The sequence below is a fragment of the Ascaphus truei genome, chromosome 2 (assembly GCF_040206685.1).
Source record: "Ascaphus truei isolate aAscTru1 chromosome 2, aAscTru1.hap1, whole genome shotgun sequence".
Classification (NCBI taxonomy): domain Eukaryota; kingdom Metazoa; phylum Chordata; class Amphibia; order Anura; family Ascaphidae; genus Ascaphus; species Ascaphus truei.
In genome coordinates this window covers 475,787,746-475,802,444 of record NC_134484.1, presented here as the reverse complement: position 1 = coordinate 475,802,444, position 14,699 = coordinate 475,787,746, and the positions used below count along the sequence as shown (strand labels likewise).

The window sequence follows — 14,699 nt, the reverse complement described above, 5'->3', positions numbered from 1 at the left end:
TCCAGGCCTATCCCTAGGTCGGGGGTGGAGGGGGAAGAGGGGGGCACTCGGTCCACCCGAGCCCCTGTCCGTGTATCCTGATCTATTCCTAGATCCAGATCTTGTGGAATTTTTCGGTGGAATGTTTAAAGAAGGCAGTGAGCCTCTCCATCAACATTACTTCGTTAATTCTATTTGTTACCATTGACCTGGATGGAGGCGATGGGCTTTTCCAGGCGTCCGCTTTGGCGCCTCTGGCGGTTGTCAGGATGTGCGATATGAGGCGCTTAATAGGATGGCTTAGTTGCTCTACTGGTTTGGGTAGCAGGTATACCAGGGGACATAAAGAGATTTCTAGGCCCATGGTCTCTTTAATAATCCTCTGAATAACTTTCCAGTATTTTTGTATTGCCAGGCAGAACCACCAGATGTGGGCCATGTCACCCACCTGGCCGCATGTCCTACAGCATTGGTCAGAGGATTCTGGGAAGATGTTTTATCTGGTGTGAGGTACCAGTGGTATATTATTCTATGTATGTTTTCTTTTGTGACTGTGCAAATGGAGGCTTTGGTCGCATTATCCCAGAAATCTTCCCAGTCTTCTCTGTCAATTTCCATCCCCAGGTCCCTGGCCCATTTGGTCATATATCCATGGTCTGGAGCGGAGCCCGCCGATTATAGCCCTGCATATATCAACGTTGTTAGTCGTTTTTGGTATTCTTTTTTACATCAACGCTCGAATTTGGTCAGCTCTGGGAATTTTGAGTTCCTAGAGATGGACAGGAGGAAATGCCTAATTTGTAGGAACTGGAAGAGAGGTAGATCTGGGGTGTTGTATTTGGTTCTAAGCTCTTGGAGACTTAATGGTTTCCCTTTTCAAGTAGGTCTCCAACCAGTTTAATATTTGTATTCTTAAACTGGTCAAAGCGGCTCGAGCCCAACCCCTGGAGGGAATGTTGTGTTGTTCAAGAGGGGGGGGGGGTGAGCCCCGATGTAATTCTACTCACGTACCGGCAAATAGTGCCTGCACGCCGGGTAGAATGAAGGTACCACCGGTAGCTCCGGACCCCGAACTCCTGCAAACCAAAGAATTACATTCTTACCCAAATATCTCACCTAAAACTTACACACAGCAAGTTTCATGAGTCTGGGGTAAAGGGAACATGGAAAGTGGGAAAGCAGGGCCACTTCATATTTTCATGCCAAGATATCTGGCCCCTGGCTCATAGTGCTGGGTAGCTGCCAGGGACCCACGGGACCAAAGGGCAACTAGAGGGCGTAACCTTTATTATGAAGCCTGGTTACCCTTGCCCATCACACCGTGCACTCCCCCAAAGCATTTAAATTAAATGCCGGGGGACCGCACAAGGCCTCTGTAACTCACTTACCTTGGCTTTCAGCGACGCATCACCAGTGGGACTTACTCCATAGGATATATAATACTATCAGTGCTACACATTTTGTGTTGTTTATTAAATTTTTTTTTATTAATATCAGTTCACCTGTTGTTCGTTTTAGCTTCCATTAGTCCTATTGTGTGTCATGCATATGTGTCTGTTTATGTTATTTTGGTTATAGTTCTGCAGTATTACGCTACTGTATGTATTCTGTTTGTTTCTATTCCATGTACATGATTTCCTCACCATCTGGAGCTCATCCCGGGATTTGAATCATCCGCCAGTCCTAGTTGTATATATTTTTTACTTCTACATACATCTATATGTGTTAAGCGCCAGAGATATATATTTTTTGTCACAACGCATCTTCACAGCAACGCAGCGTCAAATGTTACCATGGAGTCACGTGATTTCACGTTACCATGACAACGTGACATCACATGACCCCGCTCGTCATTTAATGCCAGAGCCAAGGTCCCAGCTGGAAGTGAAATGCGTCGGTCTCTTTACAGTATGTACTAAATACATTTTTTCTTCCATTGAATCATGCGTGACTTTGGGAACTTTTGCCAGGTAGGTCATTTTCATTTTTGCTTTTAACACCATTTATATTTAAGGGCTCAGTCACAAGGCAAAACAAAAGCAGTGAAATAAAATGAGGTTTACTTGGGTAAGACCTCGGAAACACAAAATACAGAGAATGGCCTCACATCCGTGGGGGCACCGCAGACCCGTAGTGAGCACCCGTGAGTCCCCAGACCCCCGTGAGAACCACCCGAGGCCCCTCAGACACCTGTGGGTCTGACCCGGGGCTCCCAGACATTCGCGGGCCTACCGTGGGGACCCAATTGTGGCCCACGGTGACCCGCGGAGACCTCCTGGGGGCCATGGCGCTTGGCGGGACCCACCAACAGGCCTCCAGAACCTCTATGAAACAAGTTGCTGGTACCCTGTAGGTCTGTCAGGTGACCCGTCAGCCCGCCGGGGACTCGCGTGGGGCTGGGGTATAAACCCTGTATGTAAAAGGATAAATCATGTATTTATGGGGGGGGCACAGGGGGTGGGTAATGTATTTAATAAATAGAATGATGTTTATTGTGGGGCTGTATATTGTTTTTATTGTGGGTACTGGGGGTGGGGGGAGGGGGTATTGGCCCCAAGGGTATGTGGGTAGGCCTCCCTTGTGGGTAGTGGGTGAGGGTGGTTAGGCCTCACGGGGTGGGGGGTTAGTGGGGGAGGGTATGTAGGCCTCCCGAGTGGTGGGTGAGGTTGGGTTAACCCCTTAATGACTGTAGCGGTTAATAACCGCTATGGTGATTAAGGGGTTAGGGGACATTACATTGGATGTTTTTATTCTTGTTTCTGTTTTGCAGCAGCGGAGGGGGCATAGGCAGGATGAAGATGAGGATGGCCTTCATCGTGGCAGCCGGACATGAGTGAGTGCAATATGTATTTAATGTATTTATTGTTATTTATGTATTTAAAATGGACAAATGCACTATTATCCATTTGTGGATAATAGTAGTTTTGCCCATTACTGTATTATGCCTTAACCCCTTCATTGCCTTAGCGGCTATCCGCTATGGTAATGAAGCAGCATTAATGTATTGTAATAATATTGTGCAGGAAGAGGCACACAAATTGTAGTGGAATCAAATGATTTCAAATGTATTGATGCATCAGAGCTAACAGTGGTAACGTTTCAGGACAAGCAGTCCCTTCCTCAGACCAAACACCTCCTTCCTCCAGGTGTTAGGACTGAGGAAGGGACTGCTTGTCCTGAAACGTTACCACTGTTAGCTCTGATGCATCAATACATTTGAAATCATTTGATTCCACTACAATTTGTGTGCCTCTTCCTTTCTCCTATCTTGCCATTACTTTGGATCTGCTTTGGGACGCCAGGATCAACGGAAGGTGATCACCAAATGTAAACTCCTTAAAAAAAAAAATCTTTAAAACAGTGGTGTGCCACCTATAATCTCCTTTGTATTGTAATAATATTGTGCGGGAGCAGGGGGTCCCCTGAGCTGAACCGCATTGATTTTTGGCTCAGGGACCCCCTGCTTCCCGAGTTACAGGCCCCGGTTTGGGGCATCGGTTTCAGTGTCGCCGCCATCTTTATAGCGTCCAAGACGCGACGTGGGCTCTATAAAGATAGCGGCGACACTGGCACCCGATGCCTCTTACCGGGGCCTGTAACTCAGGAAGCAGTGGGTCCCTGAGCCAAAAATCAATGCGGTTCACCTCAGGGGACCCCCTGCTCCCGCACCCTATTATTAAAAATACATTAAGGCTGCTTAATTACCATAGTGGCTATCCGCTAAGGTAAGGAATGATTGTTTATTTATATGTGTGTTTTACACATAGTGTAGATGTGCAGAGGGTCTCCGGAGCTGAACCGCTTTGGTTTTTGGTCCGGGGACCCCCTGCTTCCCGAGATACAGGCCCCTTTATGGGGTGCTGGTATCCCTCTGCTTTGTTTACATTCCGCGGTCACGTGATCGGGACATTTAAATGCAGAGGGATACCGGGACCTCATAAAGGGGCCTGTATCTCGGGAAGCAGGGGGTCCCCGGACTTGAAACCAATGCGGTTCAGCTCCGGAGACCCCCTGCACATGTACACTATGAATAAAAGTTGTTTTGATATGTTTTTATGTAACCCTTATTCCCCCCCCCCCCAGACTCATCGGTGGTGTCTAGGGTGCTTGAGGGCAGATTACATGCGTAGTGGTGGTGCCTACCTGCGTGGAACAGGGGGGCCTGAGCTTCCCGCGTTGTTATTGGGGAGACAGGACCAGGCTTCTGGGGTGGTAGCCTCCATGCTTTCTTAGTGGTGCAGCGCCTCCATCTTCTATACTCCCAGGAATATGGGATAGGACCTGTATAGAAGAACCTCCCTGGTCCAGGGGTTGAATGCTCCAAACTCACAACACAGTCTTTGTATAAAAGTATAGTCTCTTTATTGGTCAGATCCGCAACTCCAAATGTAGTGGCGACCAGCAGCCACAACAACAACAGCAAAGCCCCGGTATTCACTCTCCTCCTCTCCTCTCTTCCAAGTCTCTCCTCCGACAGGATGGTCTGGGCTGGGGCGTCAATACCCCACAGCCCACCTCAGAGGTTAGCCTCTGGGTGGAGACTGGATTCTCCCCATCACCCCCAGCCGCGGGGTGAGGGGCATTGGTCCACCGAGTCTATTGTGCTATCAGCTCTACTCAAAGTGGCTGAGTCTCTCCGCTCCTCTCTCTGCTCCTGCACGACTGCGGAGGTGAGACCGCACTGTCTCCTCCAACTCCTCGGACAGCACCGGACTCGAACTCGCCCAGGACTAACAGAACTGTCACTTACAGGAGTGGCTGCTAAATATAGAGTCAGCCCCACCCCTCATGATGTCAGCAGAGCCTCCCCTCTGTCTCGTGCCTGCAGCAGAGCCAGGGGCCTGCGTCTACCACTCAGGGCAGGGCTAGGAAGGGGGAAAACCCATGATAACTACTGGTGCCTGCCCTTAACAGGACTTACCACAGTAGGAGGAAGATAGGTATAGCCCGTGCTGTTTACAGGGGGCTACATTTATTTTGCCGATGTTTGCGCTGAGAGAGCGGCGGGTCTCTCTCTGCTGCAAACACATATCGGCAGAAACGGCGTATCGCCAGGTTATCGGGAGCCAGGCTCTTTTATCACCGGCTCATCTGTGTTTTGCTTTCGCAGTGATTCAGCAGGGATCAGCATGGATTCGGCCCTTACTGAATACTGCGAGGGCAAATCGCCAAAATCATGCCGATAGGGAACACTTCCCGAATGCATTTTTTCGGCGCTTAGTGCATAGAGTCCGTAGTTTGGAGTTTAAACAGCAGCTGTGATATGCAGTTAAGCGTATGGTGTAGTTGATGGGGATATTGACATCTGATCTGTACCGGGTGGGAGATACGAATAAACGAAGGTATGTTTGAAACACTTGGTAGGGATTTTGTATATGTAGCCATGCTGTAAAATGGTCTGCAGTTCCTCTCCTGCTGGCAGTAAGCCTGGTAAGTTACAGGGTTGCCAGCAGTAATCATGGAGGTTTGTCCTCACACCCTGGTGAGGTGTCATATACATGGAGGGGAGTGGCTGCCTACTCTGAGTCCACCGTTAGTGACATCAGAGAGGTGCCAGTTCCTGAAGTATATCAGGCACAGCACTGCCAAAAGTTAGTTGTTGGAGGAAGGAATAAGTCTGGGTTGAGACTTGTGAGTAAAGGGCCCACTAATGCAGTAACTAGTGGCCCATTTCTACGTCAAGTAGCATCAAGCCTGACAAGGCCACACTGTGTCCAGGGACCTGGCACAGGGGTGATCTCCCTGAGGGGAGAGGGGATCCCACTCCATTGGGAGGGCGTACCTTTCTAAGGGACAGCACGGCAAGATGGGTGGCTGAGCTAACTGCTGCAAGGAGCAGCTGGCCCATACCACCAAGCTACAATAAAGATGCCCTGTTCAAAGACAACCCCACTGTGTGAGTGTGAAGTTACTCTCCAGTGGAAGGCACCACCAAGAAGGAGTTCCTCATCGGAACCATCTCCTTGCGGACGCAGAGATCCTGATGAGGTGGAGGCACTGCACTGTATGTAGGTAGGACTCAAGCACACTACCTCAGCTGCCTGTCTGGGTTGGCAATCCCCAAACACCATCATGCGGGAGACTCAGGAGTCCTGTTGCCAAAAGGTGCACCACCAGACACGACCATGTAATGGGGACTGGTTAGACCACAAGAGCCAATGTGAGATTGGGTGGGTCAGTCAGGCCAGAACAACCGTTACATATACAACAGAGGAAAAAATGAAATACCTTTGAAAAAAGTTTATTAGGACTTCATGGTTAAAATAAAAACATACTAAAACAAAAAAGGGGGGATAGCACCGATGGGCTGCAGGGTTTTTTATAAAGTTCAAATCCCAATACCTAACCAGGGTAAAAAATCTCTCCGTGGGAATAACTTTTCCCACCTATCCCGAAGTTGCCAATACTTCAGTCACATGGCAGAGGGGGCTTCTCATTCTGCTAAGGCCATGCACGAACCTTGCACCCTTTGCTTCTTAGCATATGAGACCCAGCCCCTCTACCTGGCGACAGGAAGTCTGGTCTGGCAACCATTTGCCAAACTGCCCGGACTTTACACTAGGATGGGGGGTACTTGAGGGATTCCTCCCAAAATAACACCTGAGGAGCTTTGAGACTTTCAACTCCGGACTTAACAGACACTGTGGCAGCAAGCCAGTGGGTTGCCTTAGAAGTCCGGAGCTGCTGATCTCTAGGCTCATCTACAGTGATTCCCTAGACGCATTTCTAAGTGGAGTGATATAATCAATTAAGTGTTTCCCTGTCTTCAGTGTTCTGAATGAAAGCCCAAATATGCCTATCATGTTTAATGACTTTCATTCATTCAAAATTGCGGTATGGTCGTTTTATATGTTTCTTCCTGAACTATGCGCACAGCAAGTTTCAGAGCGCTAGGAGCTTCCAAACAAAAGTTAGCAAAAAGCCGCTTTTATTCTTTAAGCGCTGGACTTAGAAACATTTCCTCACTTTATCTTACAGGTAAAACATTCTACATTATCACTTAGAAAATAATTCCCTCTCTAGTGCTGAGCTTTAGAACGCCTTTCCTCCCATTCCTTGTGAGTAGGACTAAAGCTTAGCACCTTCTGTGGCTCTGGGCCAGTGTGTGATAGCACTGGGAAGGTTAATTTTTATTTTAATCGGGATTGATGTCTTGCATATTAATGAATTCAGTGAGTTCCTTTCCTTGTTACTTCATCTTGTAGTGAGTAATTACAGCACTAAAGCTAACTGTAACACCTGTAATAACGGTCCATCAATCATTTGATCCATCAATCATTCCTGAAACATGTGGTCTGTTTGGGAGGAATCAGTGTTTTTCCAAATGTTCTCGGACTTCGTGTTCCTGAGATGAATACAAGCCTGACACCGCTCACCTGATCTTATAAACCTGAGGAGCACAGTGCTAAGAGCAGCCAGTCCTGAGACAACGGCAGAGAGGAGACAGGCACCCGAAACTCACAGGTAACATTGCACCTACTGTATGCATACACACACAGCGCCTCTACATACACACAGCGCCTCCACACACACAGCACCTCTACATACACACAGCACCTCTACATACACACAGTACCTCTACATACACACACACAGTGCGCCTCCACACACACAGCGCCTCTACATACACACACACAGCGCCTCTACATACACACAGCACCTATACATACACAGCATCTCTACACACACACAGTGCCTCTACATACACACAGCACCTATACATACACAGCATCTCTACACACACACAGCGCCTCTACATACACACAGCACCTATACATACACAGCATCTCTACACACACACAGCGCCTCTACATACACACAGCACCTATACATACACAGCATCTCTACACACACACAGTGCCTCTACATACACACAGCACCTATACATACACAGCATCTCTACACACACACAGCGCCTCTACATACACACAGCACCTATACATACACAGCATCTCTACACACACACAGCGCCTCTACATACACACAGCACCTATACATACACAGCATCTCTACACACACACAGCGCCTCTACACACACACAGCACCTATACATACACAGCATCTCTACATACACACACAGTGCGCCTCTACACACACACAGCGCCTCTACATACCTGTACACACAGAGCCTCTACATACACACAGTGCCTATACATACACACAGCGCCTCTACATACACACAGCACCTCTACATACACAACATCTCTACATACACACAGAGCCTCTACATACACACAGCACCTCTACATACACAACATCTCTACATACACACAGAGCCTCTACATACACACAGAGCCTCTACATACACACAGCGCCTCTACACACACAGCGCCTCTACATACACACAGCGCCTCTACATACACACAGTGCCTCTACATACACACAGAGCCTCTACATACACACAGCGCCTCTACACACACAGCGCCTCTACATACACACAGCGCCTCTACATACACACAGCGCCTCTACACACACACAGCGCCTCTACACACACACAGCGCCTCTACACACACACAGCGCCTCTACATACACACAGCACCTCTACATACACACAGAGCCTCTACATACACACAGCTCCTCTACATACACACAGCGCCTCTACATACACACAGCACCTCTACATACACACAGCACCTCTACATACACACAGCGCCTCTACATACACACAGCACCTCTACATACACACAGCACCTCTACATACACACAGCACCTCTACATACACACAGCGCCTCTACATACACACAGCACCTCTACATACACACAGCACCTCTACATACACACAGCGCCTCTACATACACACAGCGCATCTACATACACAAAGCGCCTCCACATACGCAGCATTTCTACATACACACAGCACATCTGCATACACACAGCGCCTCTACATACACACAGAACCTCTACATACACACAGCGCCTCTACATACACACAGCGCCTCTACATACACACAGCGCCTCTACATACACACAGCGCCTCTACATACACACAGCGCCACTACATACACACAGCGCCTCTACATATACACAGCTCCTCTACATACACACAGCGCCTCTACATACACACAGCGCCTCTACATACACACAGCGCCTCTACATACACACAGCGCCTCTATATACACACAGCGCCTCTATATACACACAGCGCCTCTACATACACACAGCACCTCTACATACACACAGCGCTTCTACATACACACAGCACCTCTACACACACACAGCGCCTCTACATACACACAGCACCTCTACATACACACAGCACCTCTACATACACACAGCGCCTCTACATACACACAGCACCTCTACATACACACAGCGCCTCTACATACACACAGAGCCTCTACATACACACAGCGCCTCTACATACACACAGCATCTCTACATACACACAGAATCTCTACATACACACAGCATCTCTACATACACACAGCACCTCTACACACACACAGCGCCTCTACATACACACATCGCCTCTACATACACACAGCACCTCTACACACACACACAGCACCTCTACATACACACAGCACCTCTACATAAACACAGCACCTCTACACACACACAGCACCTCTACACACACACAGCGCCTCTACACACACACAGCGCCTCTACACACACACAGCGCCTCTACATACACACAGCGCCTCTACATACACATGACGCCTCTACATACACACAGCACCTCTACACACACAGCACCTCTACATACACACAGCACCTCTACATACACACAGCACCTCTACATACACAGCACCTCTACATACACACAGCTCCTCTACATACACACAGCTCCTCTACATACACACAGCTCCTCTACATACACACAGCGCCTCTACATACACAAAGCACCTCTACATACACACACACAGCGCCTCTACATACACACAGGGCCTCTACATACATACAGCGCCTCTACATACACAGCACCTCTACATACACACAGCACCTCTACATACACAGCACCTCTACATACACACAGTGCCGCTACATACACACAGCGCCTCTACATACACACAGCGCCTCTACACACACATAGCACCTCTACATACACACAGCACCTCTACATACACAGCGCCTCTACACACACAGCGCCTCTACATACACACAGCGCCTCTACATACACACACAGCATCTGTACATACACACAGCGCCTCTACATACACACATCGCCTCTACATACACACATCGCCTCTACATACACACAGCGCCTCTACATACACACAGCACCTCTACATACACCCAGAGCCTCTACATACACACAGCGCCTCTACACACACACAGAACCTCTACACACACACAGCACCTCTACATACACACAGCGCCTCTACATACACACAGCGCCTCTACACACACACAGCACCTCTACACATACACAGCACCTCTACATACACAGCACCTCTACATACACACAGCGCCTCTACATACACACAGCGCCTCTACATACACACAGCACCTCTACATACACACAGCACCTCAACAAACACACAACACTTCTACATACACAAAGCGCCTCTACATACACACAGCACCTCAACAAACACACAGCACCTCTACATACACACAGCGCCTCTACATACACACAGCACCTCTACATACACACAGCACCTCAACAAACACACAACACTTCTACATACACAAAGCGCCTCTACATACACACAGCACCTCTACATACACACAGCACCTCTACATACACACAGCGCCTCTACATACACACAGCGCCACTACATACACACAGCGCCTCTACACACACACAGCACCTCTACACACACACAGCACCTCTACACACACAGCACCTCTACATACACACAGCGACTCTACATACACACAGCGCCTCTACACACACACAGCGCCTCTACATACACACAGCGCCTCTACATACACAGAGCGCCTCTACATACACACAGCACCTCTACATACACAACACCTCTACACACAGCGCCTCTACACACACACAGCGCCTCTACACACACAGCACCTCTACACACACACAGCACCTCTACATACACACAGCATCTCTACATACACACAGCGCAGCTCTACATACACACAGCGCAGCTCTACATACACACAGCGCCTCTACATACACACAGCGCCTCTACATACACACGCAGCGCCTCTACATACACACAGCGCCTCTACATACACACAGAGCCTCTACATACACACAGCGCCTCTACATACACACAGCGCCTCTACATACACACAGCGCCTCTACATACACACAGCGCCTCTACATACACACAGCACCTCTACATACACAGCGCTTCTACATACACACAGCACCTCTACATACACACAGCACCTCTACATACACACAGCGCCTCTACATACACACAATGTCTCTTCATACACACAGCGCCTCTACATACACACAGCGCCTCTACATACACACAGCGCCTCTACATACACACAGCACCTCTACACACACACAGCACCTCTACATACACACAGCGCCTCTACATACACACAGCACCTCTACACACACAGCGTCTCTACATACACACAGCGCCTCTACATACACACAGCGCCTCTCCATACACACACACAGCGCCTCTACATACACACAGCGCCTCTACATACACACAGAGCCTCTACACACACACAGCGCCTCTACATACACAGCGCCTCTACACACACACAGCGCCTCTACATACACACAGCGCCTCTACATACACACAGCGCCTCTACATACACACGACGCCTCTACATACACACAGTGCCTCTACACACACACAGCACCTCTACATATACACAGCACCTCTACATACACACAGCGCCTCTACATACACACAGAGCCTCTACATACACACAGCATCTCTACATGCACACAGCACCTCTACATACACACAGCGCCTCTACATACACACAGCACCTCTACACACACACAGCGCCTCTACATACACAAAGCACCTCTACACACACACAGCACCTCTACACACACACAGCATCTCTACATACACACAGCACCTCTACACACACACAGCACCTCTACATACACACAGCGACTCTACACACACACAGCACCTCTACATACACACAGCATCTCTACATACACACAGCACCTCTACACACACACAGCACCTCTACATACACACAGCGCCTCTACATACACACAGCACCTCTACACACACACAGCACCTCTACATACACACAGCATCTCTACATACACACAGCACCTCTACACACACACAGCGCCTCTACATACACACAGCGCCTCTACATACACACAGCACCTCTACATACACACAGCGCCTCTACATGCACACAGCGCCTCTACATACACACAGCGCCTCTACATACACACAGCGCCTCTACACACACACAGCACCTCTACACACACACAGCACCTCTACATACACACAGCACCTCTACATACACACAGCACCTCTACATACACACAGCACCTCTACACACACACAGCACCTCTACACACACACAGCGCCTCTACACACACAGCACCTCTACATACACACAGCACCTCTACATACACACAGCACCTCTACATACACACAGCACCTCTACACACACACACAACACCTCTACATACACACAGCACCTCTACATATAGGGTCACTTTGACCCAAACCAAATTCTAACGAACTAATTTATAAACAGATGTAAATATATGTTAATAGGTAGTTATTAAATTAACATAACTTTTATAACTTTTATATATTTATTGCAAAACATATATGGGAAAATGTGTGCTCTTAAAAAGCCCGGAACCAAAGTACAAATATACCCAGATTGTGAAGAGACATAAGCTTCTATGGGCGTGGGTAAGCTACTGGGTGAGGTAGTAATTCCAATGAACCTGTAAATATCTTCCTGAAGGAAACAGTGGATGGAAGATAAACCCCCTCCACTGTGCCTCATTGGAGACAATAATAAATAAAGTTCTGAAAAACACTCACCCAAATAAGTAGCCCTTGTTGCGAATCCAGAAATTCTTCTTGTGTCTTGCCCACTCTTAACACCAAATGGAGTCTCTTAGTGGCGTGTCCAGCCACCAATGAAGGTCAACATGCTAGAACAAAATGTGCAAATAGCACACATCAGCGCACTGCCAAAAATAAGGAATACAGGTGTATAAAAAGTAAATGAGAATTGATTGCCCAATCAAATTGACAAACAGGGGGTAAGGACCCTCCTACGCGCTTCGCACAATTGTGCTTTATCAAGGAGTACTCCTCTACACCTTGATAAAGCACAATTGTGCGAAACGCATAGGAGGGTCCTTACCCCGTTTGTCAATTTGATTGGGCAATAAATCCTCATTTACTTTTTATACACCTGTATTCCTTATTTTTGACAGTGCGCTGCTGTGTGCTATTTGCACATTTTTTTCTAGCATATATTTATTGCAATACCATATTTTTTTCAATTTGTCCCAGTATCCGAAGAGGAGATTACACAAGCGCTCCTCAAATTAAAACTAAGCATCTAATGTGGATCTGACTTACTACAATCTAAGTTCCTAAGACTTGGTGCCCCAGCCATTGCCAAACCAATTGCTTCTATATATATTCCCAAGACCTGGAAAACTGCCAGAGTTGTTCCAATCTTCAAAAGTGGGGACAAAAACACTGTCTAAAGCTACAGCCAATATCTCTTCTCAAAATACTATCCAAAGTCATTGAAAAATTTGTTCACTTCCAATTAAGCGATTACTATACCAAGTCAAATTTTCCTAGCCAATTCCAATCTGGCTTTCGCCCCAAACACTCCACCGTAACTACCCTGCTAAAAGTTTGCAATGAAATCCAGTTTGGAATGGAACTAGGACAACTCACTGGTGCAATATTCCTAGATTTTGCAAAGGCGATTGATACTGTTGATCATGCTATCCTGCTTAACAAGCTCCAGTGCTCTGGAATAGGGAAGCATGCTTTAAACTGGTTTCAGTCCTACCTATCAGGTAGATCCCAACATGTGTCCATTTCAGACTCTAACTCCAACCCCTTGGATATCACCTGTGGTGTCCAGCAAGGCTCTGTTCTGGGGCCCCTACTCTTCTCACTGTTCATCAATGATCTTCCCATAGCTTGTAAGGAAGCCTCAATACACATGTATGCAGATGACACAATCCTATATTCACACAGCCATAGCCTCTCCAACCTTGAACACGGACTTCAGTCTGACGTTTTGAGACTCGAAAATGGGATTTCCCAAAACAAACTGTTTTTAAACACTGACAAGACTGTAACAGTGGTATTCGGGACCAAGATTAAAATTTTAAAGCTTCCAGTGACTGAGCTCCAGATCAGAAATAACACTAACACCACCCTAACTCCTGTTACTAGTTTTAAATACCTGGGCATATGGTTTGACTCCCAATTAACTCCCAATGCACATTGATACCCTGACATCCAAAACCTATGCCAAACTAGGTGTACTTTACAGGAACAAATACTCCCTAAGCCTGCTGGTCAGAAAGTGTACCGCACAGCAGATGCTAATGCCAATTATAGACTATGGAGATATAGTATATGGCTCGGCAACCCAAAACCACCTTTGCAAACTTGACACCCTCTACAATTCAATTTGTCATTTCGTTCTCCAATGCAACTACAACACAGATCACTGCGAAATGCTCAAAGAACAAGATTGGTCATCACTTGAGTCTAGGTGCAAAGTTCACCTCTCCTGTCTTGCCTTCAAATACTTTCTGGGCAAGCTACCCATCTATCTGAACAAGCTCCTCACCCCTACCACATGCAGCA

General features: G+C 47.7%; 1 protein-coding gene across 1 annotated transcript in view; it reads left to right on the top strand.

Annotated features, from left to right (window-relative positions):
- The first annotated feature begins 7,377 nt into the window (after window positions 1-7,377).
- LOC142488014 (tyrosinase-like) overlaps window positions 7,378-14,699 on the top strand; it is a 31,198-nt gene continuing 23,876 nt past the window's right edge. The window contains exon 1 of the mRNA XM_075588342.1: window positions 7,378-7,443. The gene's annotated coding sequence lies outside the window, so the exon portion shown is untranslated. The remainder of the gene's footprint in view (window positions 7,444-14,699) is intronic.